Below are 18,586 nucleotides of genomic sequence, written 5' to 3' on the forward strand. Positions count from 1 at the left end.
AAAATAATAAAATGGCTCTACATTTTGCACTTCCACCAGCAATTCTTGTTATGAACTGAATTGTGTCCCCCCACTCAAATTTATGTGTTGAAGCCCTGACCCCCCAATGTGACCATATTTGGACATAGAGCCTTTAAAGATACAATAAAGGGGCGGTGGGTCGGGGCGCAGCGGGCAGCGCAGCCTGCTCTGAGGCGGCTGGTGGTTGGGGGGGAGTTGCGAGGGGGGTGCTCAGGGGAGCGGGAGTGGGGGGCGGGGGCGGCGTGCGCGGATGATGGCCAAGTCTTCGGACAAGCTCTACTGGGTCGAGTACGCCTAGGGCGGGCGCGCGTCTTGCAAGAAATGCAGCGAGAGCATCCCCAAGGACTCGCCGCGCATGGCCATCATGGTGCAGTCTCCCATGTTCGATGGAAAAGTCCCACACTGGTACCACTTTTCCTGCTTCTGGAAGGTCGGCCACTCCATCCGGCACCCCGACGTGGAGGTGGACAGGTTCTCTGAGCCCAGGTGGGACGACCAGCAGAAAGTCAGGAAGACTGCGGAGGCTGGAGGCGTGACAGGCAAAGGCCAGGATGGAGGAGATGGCAAGACAGACAAGACGCTGGCTGACTTCGCAGCCGAATTCGCCAAGTCCAACAGAAGCACGTGCAAGGGCTGCCTGGAGAAGATAGAAAAGGGCCAGATATGCCTGTCCAAGAAGACGCTGGATCCAGAGAAGCCCCAACTAGGCATGATTGACCGCTGGTGCCACCCAAACTGCTTTGTTAAGAACAGGGAGGAGCAAGGGTTCCAGCCTGAGTAGAGCACCAGCCAGTTCAAGGGCTTTGGCCTCTTCACTCCAGAGGATAAAGAAGGCCTGAAGAAGCAGCTCCTGGGAGTCAGGAGTGAAGGGAAGAGGGAAGGCGGTGAGGTGGATGGGATAGATGAAGTGGCCAAGAAGAAATCTAAAAAAGAAAAGGATAAGAACAGTAGGCTTGAGAAGGCCCTGAAGGCCCAGAACGAGCTGATCTGGAACATCAAGAATGAGCTAAAGAAAGTGTGTTCTATGAATGACCTGAAAGAGCTGTTCATCTTCAACACGTAGCAAGTGCCATCTGGGGAGTCTGCGGTCTTGGACTGAGTGACCGATGGCATGGTGTTCAGTGCCCTCCTTCCCTGTGAGGGAGGAATGCTGGGGCCAGCTGGTCTTCAAGAGTGATGCCTACCACTGTACCGGGGATGTCACTGCCTGGACCAAGTGTATGGTCAAAACATAGACACCCAGCCGGAAGAGTGGATGACCCCAAAGGAATTCCAAGAAATCTCTTATGTCAAGAAATTGAAGATCAAAAAGCAGGACTGGATATTTCCCCCTGAGACCAGTGCCCCGGTGGCAGTTGCACCCCTGCCGTCTACTGCCTTGGCGCCTGCTGGCATGAACAGCTCTGCTCCACCAGGTAAGCTGTTATCCAACATGAAGATCCTGACTCTTGGGAAACTCTCACTAAACAAGGTTGAGGTGAAGGCCATGACTGAGGAACTCAGTGGAAAGTTGACAGGCACAGCCAACAGGCCTCCCTGTTCATCAGTACCAAAAAGGAGGTGGAGAAGATGAACAAGAAGATGGAAGAAGTGAGAGAGGCCAGCATCCGAGTGGTGTCTGTGGATTTCCTTTGGGACGTGTCCAATTCCACCAGGAGCCTTCAGGACTTGTTCTCCACCCATGTCCTGGCTCCCTGGGGGGCCAAGGTGAAGGCGGAGCCAGCAGATTCTGCAGCCCCTAAAGCCAAATTGGGAACTGCGTTCTCCAAGAACAGCGAGGGCCCCGTCAAGGAGGAAGACGTCAACAGATCTGAGAAGAGAATAAAATTAACTCTGAAAGGTGGTGCTGCTGTCAATCTGGATTCAGGTCTGGAACACTCTGCACATGTCCTGGAGAAAGGTGGGAAGGTGTTCAGTGCCACCCTAGGCCTGGTAGACATCGTGAAGGGAACCAACTCCTATTACAAGCTGCAGCTTGTAATGACAAAGAAAGTAGGTACTGGATCTTCAGGTCCTGGGGCCATGTGGGCACCATGATTGGCAGCAACAAACTGGAGCAGGTGCCATCCAAGGAGGAAGCCATGGAGCACTTTATGAAATTGTATAAAGAGAAAACTGGGGATGCCTGGCATGCCAAGAACTTCACAGAGCATCCCAAAAAATTCTGCCCTCTGGAGATTGACTATGGCCAGGACGAAGAGGCAGTGAAGAAGCTGATGGTGAAGCCTGGCACCAAGTCCAAGCTCCTCAAGCCCATGCAGGACCTCATTGATGATCTTTGACATAGAATGTATGAAGAAAGCCATGGTGGAGTATGAGATTGACTCTCAGAATATACCCTTGGGGAAGCTGAGCAAATGGCAGATTCAGGCTGCGTACTTCATCCTCAGTGAGGAGCAGCAGGCAGTGTCCCAGGGCAGCAGTGACTCCCAGATCCTGGATCTCACAAATTGCTTCTCCACCCTGATCCCCCACGACTTTAGGATGAAGAAGCCCCACTCCTGAACAATGCGGATTGTGTGCAGGCCAAGGGGGAAATGCTGGCCAACCTGCTGGAGGCCTACAGTTTGCTCAGGGGTGGCTCTGATGACAGCAGCAAGGACCCCATTGACATCAACTATGAGATGCTCAAGACTGACATTAAGGTGGTGAACAGAGATTCTGAGGAAGCAGAGACCAGCAGGAAGTATGTTAAGAACACTCACCCGACCATGCACAAGGCATATGACCTGGAGGTAGTTGATATTTTTAAGATCCAGTGTGAAGGCGACAGCCAGCACTACAAGCCCTTCAAGCAGCTGCATAACCGGAGGTTGCTGTGGCATGGGTCCAGGACCACCAACTTCACGGGGATCCTGTCCCAGGGCCTCTGGATAGTCCCTCCCACCCAGGCCTGTGACAGGCTACATGTTTGGTAAAGGGATCTATTTTGCCAACATGGTCTCCAAGAGTGCCACCTACTGCCACACATCCCAGGGAGACCCCATAGACCTGATCCTGCTGGGAGAAGTTGCCCTTGGGAACATGTATGAACTAAAAGCACACGTCACATATCAGCAAGCTACCCAAGGGCAAGCACAGGGTCACAGGTTTGGGCAAGATGACCCCTGACCCTTCCGCTAGTATTAGTCTGGCTAGCGTAGAAGTCCCTCTTGGAACTAGGATCTCCTCTGGGGTCAACGACACCTGCCTGCTGTATTACGAGTACATTGTCTACAACTTCACTCAGGTCAATCTGAAATACCTGCTGAAGCTCAAGTTCAACTTCAAGATGTCCCTGTGGTGAGCTGGGGCGAGAGGCTGAGGCATAGCCCGGTGGCAGGGATGAGGATGCCCAGCACCCCGTACTGCCTGACCGGGCCAAGGCCGCCGCCCTGCCGCCCAAGACCCACCTCCACTCAGTCTCCTTAGGAAGGATTTTCTACGAATGTTTGCTCACGTGTTAAGCGATGTTTGCCCACTTTTCAAATCCCTTGTTTGTATGGGTCTGGGAGTGGGGCATGGGTGGGGTCCCCCTGTGGCCAGCACCCTGGTGGGGACGACTGAGAGTAGAAGAGGAAGGGAGTTCTAGACTAGTCCTGCAGGAAGAACCACCCGCGTCACAATGTCTGCCTTACTCACTGGCTTCCTAGGGGGTGGGGGGAGGTGGGGGTGGAGGGAGTATTCCTTCAGCCCTTCTAAGTGTTCACGTTTAGTTCAGTTTTGGAAAAATGTTATGCATTTATTTTGAGGTAAAAATAGAAACTAATTTCATACTAAAAAAAATTAAAAATATGTAATAAAGGTTAAATGAGTTCATGAGGGTGAAGACCTAATCCAATAGGACTAGTATCCTTATAAGAAAAGAGACACTAGAAGTCCACACACACACAGAGGAAAGGTCTAGTGAGGAAACAGAGATAGGGGAGTGATATTGTGGCCATCTGCAAATTAAGAGAGGCTTCCCCAGAAACCAACCCATCAGCACCTTGATTTTTGACTTCCAGCCTCCAGAACTGTGAAAAAAAAAAAATTGTTGTTTTAAGTCTCCTTGACATATTCTGTGATAGCAGCCAGAGCAGACTAATATAGGTATATAGCAGCATCATTGTGGTTTTAATTTTCATTTTCCTAGTGATTAATAATCTCATACCTCTGTTTGTATATTTATTTGACATCTCTAGCTCTTCTTTTTTTCTTTTTAAGATTTTATTTATTCATGAGAGACACAGAGAGAGGCAGAGACACAGGCAGAGGGAGAAGCAGAGGGAGAAGCAGGCTCCATGCAGGGAGCCTGATGTGGGACTGGATCCCGGGTCTCCAGGATCACACCCTGGGCTGAAAGAGGCACTAAACCTCTGAGCCACCCAGGAGTCCCTGCTCTACAAATTTCTTAATGTTAGGATCATTGTTTTTACCATGATTCTGTGATTCATCAGCATTTGTATTTGCATATTCTTTGTAAAAATTCAGTTTCAATGTTGAAAAATTTTTTAAAGATTTTATTTATTTATTTGATAGAGAGCACAAGAAGGGGGAATGGCAGACTGAGCAGGGAGCCTGATGCAGGGCTTGATCCCAGGACCCTGCTGAAGGCAGACACTTAACCAACTGAGCTAAATGGTGCACTTCTACTTTTGTAAGTAAATAAGAAATCAGTCAATAAAAAAATGAGTAAGGATGCGTGGGTGACTCAGTCTGTTAAGCATTCACTTTTGGCTCAGGATCGAGCCTCACATCAGGCTCTGCTCAGTGGGGAGCCTGCTTCTCCCTCTCTTGTTCCCCCTTCTTGTGTTCTCTCTGTGTCAACTAAAATCTTTTTTTTTTTTTTAAGATTTTATTTATTTATTCATGAGAGACACACAGAGAGAGGCAGAGACATAGGCAGAGAACCAGGCTCCTCGAGGGAAGCCTGATGTGGGACTCAAACCTGGGACTCTGGGACCACGCCCTAAGCTGAAGGCAGATGCTCAACTGCTGAGCCACCCAGGCATTACCCACCCCCTTTTAAATATTTTATTTATTTGAGAGACAGAGTGTGCAAGCAGGGGGAGGGGCAAAGGGAGAGAGAGAGAAGCAGACCCCCCACTAAGCAGGGAGCCTGATTTAGGGCTCCATCCCATGACACTGGGATCATGACCTTAGCCAAAGGTAGATGCTTAACCTACTAAACCACCCAGGTGCCCTGTCAAATAAAATCTTAAAAAAAAAGATCAGTGAAATTAATTGAACAGTCATTTGATCCAAAGCATCATTAGTGATAGGTAAGTGGGCTTTTTACACCTGCTCATGTTAAATTTTTGTCTTTCAGCATAGTCTTTAAAAAAATGGTACTCACTTTTGAAGTAGATGCCAATGCTTCTTCAAGTGATTTGTCTTCTGGATTTTCAGTAGTCAGTACTATCATTAACTATGGCCCCCATGTAAATAGTGAATGTAAATAGTGCCACACACATTGTGCAAGTTACTATTCCATCATCAATGGAAATAGAGTACTTAACTTTTCACTAAACATGCATGTTATGGTTGAGTTACGTTGTGTTCTCCAAGATTCATATACATTGAAGTCCTAGTCTCCAGTACCACAGAATGTGTTCTTATTTGGGTCTGGAGTTTTGCAGATGTAATTAGTTAAGATACAGTCATACTAGAGTAGGGTGGCCCCCTAATCCGGTATCACTGGTGTCCTTATCAAAAGGCTAATTCTGGATATAAGCATGCACCCAAGAAGAATATCACGAGAAGATAAGGAAAGAGATTGAGGTGATGTTTCTAAATGCCAAAGATTACTAGCAAACCACCAAAAGCTAGGGGACAGGCATGGAATATTTCTCTTAAATAGCCCTCAGAAAAAAAACCTACCCTCCCATACTTCTTTTTAGACTTCTAGCCTCCAGAATTGTGAGACAATAAATTTATGTAGTTCAAACTGCCAAGTTTGTGGTATTTGTTATGTGGCAGCCCTAGAAAACTAATAATTGAGTCCATGTGTTAGAGGTAACCACATAATGGGAAGTTCTCTTCATTTACTATCATGTAGAAGAAAATGCTAATTTAAAAAGGAATAAAAATGTGACATTTGAAGTTTATATATGTATTATTAAAACTTAATAGTATTGGGGCAGCTGGGTGGGTCAGTCAGTTGGGCATCTGACTCTAGATTTTGGCTCAGGTTGTGATCTCAAGGTCATGAGATGCAGGCGCCACGCTCAGCAGGAATTTGCTTGGATGTTGTCTCCCTCTAACCCTTACCCTGTTAGCTCTTCCTCTCTCTCTCAAATAAATAAATCTTTTTTAAACCCCCCCCCCCAAAAAAAAAAAATTTAGTGTCCTTTTGGGACTCCTGGCTGGCTCAATCAGTAGAGCATGGGACTCTTGATCTTGGGGTTGTGAGTTAAAGCCCCACATTGGGGATTGAGTGTAGAGATTACTTAAGATAAAATCTTAAAACAACAAAAAACCCAGAAATAAAATATTAAAAAACCAAATAATAAATAAAATAAAATTCCCCTGGCAATATACCCACTTCATGCCCATTCCTAGGGTAGACTGCTCCCACCATCTTATCCTTGGCACACCACTGATCCACATCCTTGTCTAGTGCCTTCCTACATTGATTCTAAGCTACACCTTATGATTTGCTTTGGCCAATGCAACATTAGTAATCATGATGAAAACAGAGGCTTAGAAAAACACTTATACTTTGGGGCTAGCTCTTTATTTGTAGTCTTGAGATTGCCATGTGAAGAAGTCTGGACTAATCTGCTACATGGGGGATCACATGGCCCTACCAACAGCAGCACTTATAAGACTTATGAGTGAGCTCTATTTCTCAGTTCATCCCTGATCAGGTTACCAGATGACTGTAGACAAATGAGTAATCCTAGGTAAAAGAAGCAGAAGAATCTCCCACTTAAGCCTAGCCCAAATTGTTCTGATCCATGAATTATGAGCAAATAAAATGGATGTTGTTCTAAGCCACTAAATTTTGGGGTTGATTTTTATGTAGCAATATGTAGTTTATGTAGCAAACTAAAGCATCATCATAAAGATTTTGGCTTTTAGTCCAAATGAAAAAATGGTTTTATGAACTGAATTGTGTCTTCTCCCTGCCCCCCACCCCCATTCACATGTTGAAGTACTAACCCCCCATGCGACTGTATTGAAGATAGAGGAAAGTAAGGTTAAATGAGGTCATAGAGGTAGGGCTCTAATCCAATTGTATCAATGTCCTTATTAGGAAAAAACACCAGAGATCTTCCTCATATTTTCTCTGACATGTGAGGAAACAGTGAGAAGACAGTCTTCAAGCCAGGAAGGGAACTTTCACCAGAACCCAACCAGGTTGGCACCATGATCTTAGATTTCTGGTTTCTAAGACTGTGAGAATATAAAGTTGTGTTGGTTGAGCTATGTAGTTTATGGCATTTTGTTATGGTTGCCCACGCTGACTAATACCTATAGGAAGATAGTTTTTGAGCCAAGGAGTGACATGATCTGATCTTTCAAAAAAAATTATTCTGGCTGCTACTATGAAGAAAAAACAAACAGAAAACCCATAGGTAGCCAAGGGAAGAAACAAGAAGACCACTTAGAAAGGTGGTGGAATGATCTAGGTAAGATATAATAGAGGCTTGGACCACATGGGTGGTAGCTGTGCAGATGATGAGAAATGGTAAGAATCTGATTTCTGAATCTACAAACAAGGTTGCTGACAAAATGAATGTGAGGTACAAAAGAAAGACAGTCAAGGATGGCTCAAATAATTTTTGCCTGAGCAAGGAAACAGATGAGATCATTTAATGAGAAGGCAGAGAATACAAACAGCAATTTGGGGAGGATCTACTAGTAAGATCAGGAATTCTGTTGGAAAATATTAGATTTGAAATACCTATTATGTTTCTGCACCCAATATTGATGTGTGGGTTTTCCCCCCCACAATTCCTTTTTTTTTTTTTTTAAAGATTTTATTTATTTATTCATGAGACACACAGAGAGAAAGGCAGAAACACAGGCAGAGAGAGGAGAAGCGGGCTCCATGCAGGGAGCCCAATGTGGGATTTAATCCCGGGACTCCAGGATCACACCGTGGGCCAAAGGCAGACGCTCAATCACTGAGCCACCCAGGCATCCCTCCCCTCACAATTCTTTCAATAACAGCTGGGTACCCTACAACCTAACTCATTTCTGACACTATCTACTTGATAATAGTCTCAGATCCCATGGGATAAAGATTCAGTCCTACAAGACTGCCCTCCCCCTACTTCAGATTGCAGTGCAAATCCAGGTTGTCACTTCTGTTTCTGACCAAATGACTATAGGTTAGAGATTTCAACAACCCACTCCTTGGGTTTGATTAACTTGCCAGAGTAACTCATATATTTAGAGAACCATTTGCTTGCTAGATTACCACTTTGTTATGAAAGGATAATTCAGGAGCAGCCAGATAGAAGAGATGCATAGAGCAAGGTATGTGGGAAAGAACATGGAGCTTCTGTGTCCTCTTCAGGAGTGCTACTCAAATTTCCATGTGTTCACAAACCTGGGGACTCTGGCCCTGGTCTTTAGGGTTTTTATGAAGACTCCAATTCTGTAGGCACGATTAAATCACTGGCCATAGATTTAACTTCCAGCCCCCTTCCCCAGAGTTCAGGGGGATAGGACAGAAAATTCCAACCATCTAATCACCAGGTTGGTTCCCCTTGCAGGCAGCACCCATTCTTAGATGCTTTCCAAAGTCTTCTTATTAGCATAAACTTGGGTGTGGTTGAAATAGGTTTGTTTTGAATATCAAGATAAATCATTCTTATTACTCAGGAAATTCCTGATTTTTAGGTGCTCTAGGCCAGAAGTGAGATGAAATCCAAATATACATTTCTTGTAAATCACAATATCTATACACATCTAGTCTACAGGAGAAATATTCAGGCTGGAGACATAAAATTAGAAGTCATGAGGATAGATAATTTAAAGTCACAAGACTAAGGATTTTCTATGAACTTAGAACAAACTGAGAAGGGAAAATACCAAGATTAAGTCCTGGGACACTTGAATGTTAAGAGCAACTCTCAAATTATGATTTGTGTCTCCATGGGGTTCTCTGAGATTTTTCTATGGGGTCCTGGAGGTCAGACCTATTTTTGTAATAATACACAAACACTATCTGCCTTTTAAAAATAATGGTATTAAGAATCGCACTGAAAATACAAAAACAATGGTGGGTAAGTCTGCTGCCACTTTAGCACAAATCAAGACAGTATCATTGAACTCTATTAGAAGCCTTTGTACTTTTCATCACTGCTCTTGTAGTTAAAAGTACCAGTTTCATTGAAAAATGTTCTTGAGGAAAGAGTAAACATTACTCATTAAATCTCAACCCTTAAGTACATATTTAACATCCTATCAACACGGAAAGTCTTTTTATAGCACTTTTAGTACAAGCCAAAGAACTATGCTTATCTTAAAGAAAGACACTTGTGTCATTGTTGAACTAAACAATATTATTCATGGAACACAATTTTTATTTGAAAAAAAATGGCTAACAGAAAAAAATTATGCCTTTTCAGACTTGGGTTCTTAATAGACATTTTCTTGAAAAGGAACCAAGTGACCTTGGCACTTCGAGGAAAACAACTGATGGCATTTGTTGGCACTGATAAAATTTGAACTTTTAAACAAGACTTATACTTTTGGAAGATTTATTTATTTTTAAAGATTTTATTTATTTATTCATGAGACACACACACACACACACACACACACACACACACACACACACATACACAGAGGCAGAGACACAGGCAGAGGGAGAAGCAGGCTCCATGCAGGGAGCCTGACTTGAGACTCAATCCTGGGTCTCCAGGATCACACCCTGGGCTGAAGGTGGTGTTAAACCACTGAGCCACCCGGGCTGCCCTAATTTTGGAAGATTTATAGCTGCTCCTGAGCTTGATAGGTTCCCAATACTTGTTTGATGAGATGGGTGGTGATAACAGCAAATCTGATTGTTTTAGATATCATATGAGATGTGTAAATATTTGGAAGATCTGCATAATTCAGGGAAATATTTTCTTTTTTTAAAGATTTTATTTTTTTAAGCAATCTCTACACCCAATGTGGAGCTCAATCTCATGACCCTGAGATCAAGAGTATCATGCTCTTGGGGCACCTGGGTGGCTCAGATGAATCAGTGTCCAACTCTTGGTTTTGGCTCGGATCATGATCTCAGGGTCCTGAGATGGAGCCCTGGTTACAGGCTTCATGCTCAGTGGGGAGTCTGCTGAGATTCTCTCCCTCTGTGTCTGCCTGAGCCCCTCAGGCTCTCTCTCTCTCAGATAAAGAAATAAATCTTGAAAAATAAATACTCCTTCTTTTTCCAAATACATACTGTATGAAGTCAGATTTTCTTCATTTGCTTCTGGAGAAGAGGAAGGTGATGGTATCTAGAGAGTACTGGTTGAAGACTTTGCTTTAAATGAGTGAAAAGTCCCTCTTCTGTTGAAACAAGAGGTAGTAAATAGAGGATGAGGGTAACTGCAGACAAATTTGTAGGTGCAGAAGCAGGAAACTGAAGGAGTACCAATCTGATGGCTTCTATTTTCACTTAGAAGTAGGAGGTGACGCATCTGTTGAGATGAGGGGGTGAAATGTTTGGAGGCTTTAGAGGAGGAAAAAAAAAGTGAAAGGCTGAAGAAAAGAGAGCTGACTTGGGAAATTAGAAGGAAGTCTAGGTAATGTTGAGTTTCCAGGTGGGGTTTAGGATCATGCATCATCCAATGCACCAGTCTGTACAATTGTTGGTTTTTCCCTAGCAAATATTTGACAGTCCAGGTGTTAGTACAGAGATTACAGGCAACAGACCTGCTGGACAGGGGTAGGTAAGTTTTGTTTCTGTAAAGAGATAGATAGTACATATTTTAGGATTTGTGGGCCAGATGGTCTCTATCACAGCTATTTAACTCAGCCTCTGTAGTGTGAAATCAGTCATAGACAATTTGTAAATGAATAAGAATGACTATATATTCAAATAAAGCTATATATGGACACTAGAATTAGAATTTAATACAATTTTCATGTGCCATAAAATATCCTTATTTTGAGTTTATTAACCAGTTAAAAATGTAAAAATAATTATTAACTTGTGACCATAAAAAATAGGCAGTAAAAAAAAAAAAAAGGCAGCAGGTAGATTTGGTTTGCCCATAGTTTGTGAATCTCTGCACTAGACTGTGGCAGATTAGAAAAAAGTTGCACCCTCAGGGAAAAACTACCTCAAGACCTTGAATAGAGTCTGGGTTGGTTTCCATTTCCTCCCTTTGTAGCATGTTCTTGTGTAATGTATAACGTGCATCTATTTATTTATTTATTTTTGAGTAGGTTCCACGTGCAACATGGGGCTTGAGCTCATGACCCTGAGATTGAGAGTTGTATGCTCTACTGACTGAGCCAGCCAGGTACCCCAACATGCATCTATTTATATCATGGTCCTTACAGAGTCTATCAGGTAATATGACAAAAGGAAACTAAGTATGGGAATTGAGATTGATACAGAATGTCTGAAGTGATGCACAGCTGCAATATAAACAGGATAGAAATAGAAGTGAAAGTGGAAAGGAGCTCATAGGCGTCCATATCAGAGTGTCAAGGGCAATTAAGTCTTGATGAGCTCAAGGGACTGATGGATAACGGAGTGACTAAGGGAAGAACTGGAAGGAAGATCAAAGTCCTAGAGTGGTATGTTTGCATGTAAGATTTTAGAGTGAAGGAACTCTGGGTTAATAATAGGATACGGATGGCTCACAGGGGTCAAAGTCTTTTACGAGAAAAAGGTAATGACCAAGTTGTCAATAAGTGACAGTACCAACAAAGGTTAGAGTTTGATGTCATGAATCATAAAGGAACAGAAAGATCTGAAATGTAATGAACTGAAAATGGTTCAAGGACAAAGGGAAGATCCATCAGTGCTCTAACACATGCCTGACATTCTCTGGTCATCTCCCTTCCAAAAATTAGCTTCTGAGCTTTTGCTCCTGTACTCTAAGGAACTAGGTTCTTCAAGATCCTTTTCTTCCCTTCCATAGAACTGGTCTGGCAGGAAGACAGTAGTGAAGAACCTTAGATGATAACAGGTGAGGGAGCAGAAAAGTTTGGTATAATTTTTGCTTTGTTATGTTCATATTTTTCACCTGCCTACAGGAATCCAGTTCAATGTATTATTCTTCTTAAGCTCAGTATGTACAAAATGGAATTTAGTTTCCTCTTTGACACACTCTACCCTTTCCCCTAACTAAACTTTTGCTTCCCCTTGCGTATACTCTCTTAGACAAGGGCCAGCCCTCACTGACACAATTCCTTTCATAGCAATCCTTAACCCATCCAACTGTCTTTATTGCCACTGTTACTTCTCTGCTTCAGACTCTCATCATCTCTCACATAATAATTTCAATAATTTCCCTAATAACTCTGACTTTATTTGCAATTTTCATATTGTTCATTGTGGATTTTTTTGCATTAATTTTGATTTTTAAAAAAAGATTTTATTTATTGATTCATTCATGAGAAACACAGAGAGAGAGAGAGGCAGAGACACAGGCAGAAGGAGAAGCAGGCTCCGTGCAGGGAGCCAGACGTGGGACTCGATCCAGGGTCTCCAGGATCACACCCTGAGATGAAGGCAGCGCTAAACCGCTGAGCCCCCTGGGCTGCCCATTAATTTTGATTAAAAAAAAAAAAATTCATTGGGGCACCTGACTGGCGCAGTCAGTAGAGGGTATGACTCTTGATCTCAAGGCCCTAACTCTGAGTCCCATGCTATATATAGAGATTACTTAAAAATAAAAATCCTAAAAAAGTATATTGCATTAAAATATCATTTATCGTGTTTAGTGAGCTTTTTAGTTCCTCCTTAAATTGTGCATACAAAGCAAATGCTTTCTTTACTCACTTCACCCTTGTCCCAGCCCTACTTCCTACTACCACTATCTTGTCTTTTTTTTTTTTAATTATTTTTATTTATTTATTCATGAGAGACATAAGAGAGAGGCAGAGACACAGGCAGAGGGAGAAGAAGCAGGCTCCATGCAGGGAGCCTGACATTGGACTCAATCCCAGGCCTCTAGGATCCCACCCCAGGCTGAAGGCGGTGCTAAACTGCGGAGCCACCAGGGCTGCCCTCTATCTTGTCTTTTGTAATCTGTTTTCCATTCAGCAAGGACAGTCAACTCAAATACATGTGCAGTGATGCCACATTTCTGCTTAAAATTCTTCAATGAAACCCTCTCAGGTTAATTCAACAAGACCTGCCTGTCCTTGCTTACCACGATTTCTGGTTTCTGCTTACTATTTTAGCCTCTTTTGTAGATTTCCTCCCCCTCATTACACATGGGCATATAATGAACACATTGTTTTTAGAGCTTAACATGTATTATTTTATCCTATATGATGAGGTGGGGTAAATACTCTTATTTTACAGCCAAAGACATTTAACTATAAAGTTCTGTAATTCCCCTCATCTAGGTCTGTTTTAAGCTTTTTCAAATGTTTCCACTGCCTGGAAGATTCTTCAATCTCCTAATCTAGTTACTTCCTATGGTAGGCTAAATAATGCCCCTTTGCCCGCGGAGACATCCACATCCTAATCCCAAGAAACTCTTACCTTACAAGGTAAAAGAGATTTTGCAGGTATGATTAGGTTGAAAATTTAAGAATTTTGAAACGGGGTGATTATCCTGGATTATTTGAAGGGGTTCAATGTAATCACAAAGGCCCTCACAAGAGGGAGGCAGGAGGATCAGAGTGAAAGAGAAGATGTGATATGGAAGTAGAAGTCAAAGTGATGCCATTGCTGAAAGGGGGCCAATGAGCCAAGGAATGTATGTGGTCTATGGAAGTAGGAAAGGATAAGGGACAGAGTCTTCCCTAGAGCATCCAGAAGGAATATAGCCCTGTGACAGCCTGATTTTGGACTTCCAGTGTCCAATGACCAGAAATTTGAAAGAAAACAATTTGTGCTGTTTTTTTAAATTGTTTTTTTTCAAAGACTTTATTTATTTATTCATGAGAGACACAGAGAGAGAGAGAGAGAGACACACACAGACAGAGGGAGAAGCAGGCTCCATGCAGGGAGCCCGATGTGGGACTTGATCCCGGGACTCCAGGATCACGCCTTGGGCAGAAAGCAGGGGCCAAACCGCTGAGCCACTCAGGCATCCCCATGTTTTTTTTTTTAATTGTTATATAATTGACATATAACATTACATTAGTTTCAGGTAAGCAACACAATTATTTGATACTTATATATATTGTGAAATAATCACCATGATAAATTTAATTAACATCCATCACCACACATATATTTCTTTTCTTGTGATGAGAACTTTTAAGATCTATTCTCTTAACAACTTTCAAATATACAATACAGTATTATTAAGTTATAGTCACTATGCTGTACAAATATATCTTATTTTAAGCCACTATGTTTGTGGAAGTTTGTTACAGTAGCAATAGGAAACACTTCCTCAGGGAAGCCTTTTTTTTTTTTTTAAGATTCTATTTATTTATTCGTGAGAGACACAGAGAGAGGCAGAGACACAGGCAAAGGGAGGAGAAGCAGGCTCCATGCAGGAGCCCGATGTGGGACTCGATCCCGGAACTCTGGGATTACGTCCTGAGTCAAAGGCAAAGGCCCAACCGCTCAACCACTGAGCCACCCAGGAAAGGGAAACCTTTTTTAATCCCCCCACCCCAAACTGGATTAGCCATTCCCCAATGTTTGCTCAATTCCTTGTCCTTGCCTCTCCCATAGCATTTGACTTGATGCATTGCATTTCTCTGTTAGAAGCCCATTTCTGTGTCTAGGCTGTATGTTCTAGACATAGGGCTCATGTTGTTCCTCTTTACCCCAGAGCCTAACTTAAAGATACACACTTAAGGCTCAATAGGTATTTGTTGGATAAATGAATGAATATGACTTCTCAATCAAAGAGGGCTAAGATAATGTATTTATATTAAAATCATTATGTCGTGGCTATTTAGTTTGAAATGGAACTGAACTTGTCTTCCTAGCAAGAAAAATAAAAATAAAAAAGGCACAGAGTGGACTTTTTCTTAAGTGCCCATGAAAATAAAAGGAAGAAGTGGTTACCTCGACAACCGTGAGAAATCTGCTTTCCTTAGAGAAATGAAGTAACAAAGTAAGAGAGAGAAATAATTAAGAAATGTTGAGGTTTAGCAGGGGCTTCTAAGTTATTTACAGAGTGAGACATAAGCTTAGACATGACATATGTGCCAGCTGTCAGAAGTTTTTATTGATGACAATAGTGAATTAAACGTGGCTCTGCTGGGTTTGCTATATGCAAACTCATATATGACTTGCATATATGACTCCATCATGAGTCAGGGCCACATGACATTTTATTTATTCTTATTTTCCTTATGTTGTAAATCTTTGTTATGCCCTAGTTTCACAATGTTAATTTTAGTATGCTGATTTTCAAAGGCAGAGGTCACTACAGAATTGTGAGGGGTCATTACTGGGTCACCTGAGTTTCTCATCATCTACTTCATCACCTGTTCAGAAGTCTGGCATGGTGGCTGGGTTCTCTGCTCAGGGTACTACAAGGCTGACATCAAAGAGTCAGCTGGACTGAGTTTCTATCTGGAGGCTCTGGGGGAAATTTCACTTCTAAGCTCACTGCTATTGTTGGCAGAATTTAGTTCCTTACGATTGCAGGACTGAGGTTCTGTTTACTCACTGGCTGTCAGCTGGGACCCGCTCTGAGCAATTAAAGGCTGCTGTTAGGTCTTTTCCCCATGGTCACCATTGTTTGTTTGTTTGTTGAAATGAACATAATGTCAAGATTTTATTGTCTTCATAACAAAATATGGAGCTTAGAACTGGATCACTTTCTCTTATCTCCTCCCAGTTCAAAATGCTTGCATCTCTTAACAGCCAGCATCCTCTTAGATCTGCAGTTGAGCTTGACACATTCAAGCCTCAGCACAATCTTCTTGTAGTTTTAGCCTTTTCCCGGAAAATTGGCTTAGTCTGCCCACAATAGCCACTCTGCTTCCTGCCATAACGCTGCTTTCCCTGGACATAAAGAGAATCTTTGCCTTTCTCTCTCTCTCTCTTTTTTTTAAAATAAGGATTTTACTTGTTTATTCATGAGAGACACACACAGAGAGAGAGAGAGAGAGAGAGAGAGAGAGAGAGAGAGAGAAGCAGAGACACAGGCAGAGGGAGAAGCAGGCTCCATGCAGGGAGCCTAACGTGGGACTCCAGGACCATCCCTGGGCCAAAGGCAGGCGCCAAACCGCTGAGCCACTCAGGGATCCTGCCTTTCTTGTACTGTGTCATTTTGAGGGGTTGGTGCTTACCACACTTCTTGCAGAAAGTCCAGCGGGTTTTAGGAACATTCACCAACTTTGCGAGAGCGCTATTGGCACGGAAAGAAGCCCGTGGTCACCATTGTTACTCCACAACATGGTATGTTTGCTTTCTTCCAGGCCAGCCAGAGCACAGTTCTCAAATTTCGCCTTCTACAACCAGCCAAAGAAAACTCCCTACTTTTTAAAGAGTTCATAGAGTTAGGTCGGGCCCACCTAGATAATCTCCATATCTCAAAGTCACTTCTGCCATATAAAAACATAATCACAAGAGGAAAAGTCATTATATTCACAGTCCCAGGAATTATCAGGGCATGTATAACATATGGGTGGAAAATTTGGTGCTATAGTGAGAGTTCTGCCCACCATATCACTGCACATGAAAGTTTATCAGAATGGGAAAAGGGAGTATATTTTGAAGACAATGCAATCAATAAGTCATCAAAAATACCTAAGATTTTTCTTAGTACTTTTCCCCACAGTCCCAAAGAGAATCATTCCTTTAATGGTATTAAACTTGAACAATTCACACGTATATAATTAGTTTCATTCAGCGTGATTAATATGACAAACCCAGTTCTTCCAGCATGATTCAAAACTTAACTGGGTCATACAATTAGCTTGTGCAGGCTACCCCTGCTGGCCGGTGAGTGCAGGTGAGCTAACTAACCCATGAAACAATAAGACATTCTTTTGAAGAGCTAACAGTATCAGGTGGTAGTTATGTTATTATGCTAGAGTTTTCCAAGGTGCTGCTACTAGGGGAAACTGGACAAATGGTACATGGGATTGTGAATATATACGTTTCATCTCAAACTTAAAAGTTTAATTAAAAAAAAAATCCAGGTTTAATATGGTGGCGAATTAGATCTAGGTGCCCCATGTCAGATATCTGAACGTAGGTATTGGTTTTGCTCTTTCCAGAATAAGAAAACTTGACCAGAGGTGGGATAGAACTGGAAGCTTGAGGAATGAGAAGGACGTTTGGATCTCTCTTAGTGAGGAATCTGATAAGAGCTCAGTGAATGATGAACAAAAGCTCCAGATAAGCTCTTTTTTAGCTGATGTAGCAGTTTCTAGATTTCATAGTGGATAGTGTTCCTTCCATTCATATTTTGAAATTTGTGCATTGTTCAGAAGATTAGAAATCCAAAGTTTTTGCTAAGTTTTCCTTCTGTTATTCAGAAGTACCACATATCTTAAGCAACACCTGTGTGTTTTGTAATGACTTAATAGAGAATAATTAAAAAAAAAAAAAAGCCACAAGGAACAAGGTACCTATTTTCTCCTAGATCCCATTTCTGTAATTCCAGTCACCATTACCATGTGACAAGGAGGCCCATCAGTGTTTTCTTGTCTGTAAATAGGTTACACCCTGGTAAGATAAGAGAGCTGAAATGAGACTTTGATTCAGTCAATTATGATTTTGACTATATTTTAGAGGATGCAAGGGTGGCTCAGTTGGTGGCATATGCAACTTTTAATCTAGGGGTTGTAAGTTTGAGTCCCATGGTGAGTGTAGAGATTATTTAAAAAATATTCTTTAAAGTATTTAAAAATAACTAAATTTAGATTTTAACTTGTTACATAATGAAACATCAAAGTATTATATCCTATGATCAGCTTCATTCTTGAGTTATTCTATTTGATTCCAAGCAAAAAATTTCCAAGCAACTTTCCAATGTCATCCATCAGCTATTTTTTCCTTACCTCTTAGTTATTAAATCTTCATGTGTTGCTACTCCAAGCCTGTAGTAATTGAGGAAATTGACTAAGTGTCCTCATTCTGCTAATCCGTGCTTATTTTTCACAAAACTACTAATCCTCAGGGAACATCTCAAACCATCACTTCTATTTCTTGAGTCAGAAAAACAAAAAGTAGGGAAAGTTGTGGATGACAAGGACTCTTGGAAGATTAGATAATCTGTCTTTTAACTAGAAAGAGATGGATTTGATAGACTGTCATTAGAAGTTCAAGGTGCCCCTTTGAGGTGCCTGGGTGCTCAGTCAATTAAGCCCAGTTCATGATTCTAGGGTCATAGGGTGAGCCCTGCATCAGGCTTCCTGCTTAGTGAGGAGTCTGCTTTTCCCTCTTCCTCTGTTCCTCCTGCCTGTTCTTCCATATCTTCCTCCCTGCTAGTGTGCTCTTTCCCTCTTTCTCAAATAAATAAATTAAATCTTTTTAAAAAAGTTCAAAGTG

General features: G+C 42.3%; 1 pseudogene; it reads left to right on the forward strand.

Moving 5' to 3' along the window:
* The first annotated feature begins 274 nt into the window (after positions 1–274).
* LOC112917534 (poly [ADP-ribose] polymerase 1 pseudogene) lies at positions 275–3,307 on the forward strand (annotated as a pseudogene).
* The last annotated feature ends 15,279 nt before the right edge of the window (positions 3,308–18,586 follow it).

The sequence above is a fragment of the Vulpes vulpes genome, chromosome 8, assembly GCF_048418805.1.
Source record: "Vulpes vulpes isolate BD-2025 chromosome 8, VulVul3, whole genome shotgun sequence".
NCBI classification, from domain to species: Eukaryota; Metazoa; Chordata; class Mammalia; order Carnivora; family Canidae; genus Vulpes; species Vulpes vulpes.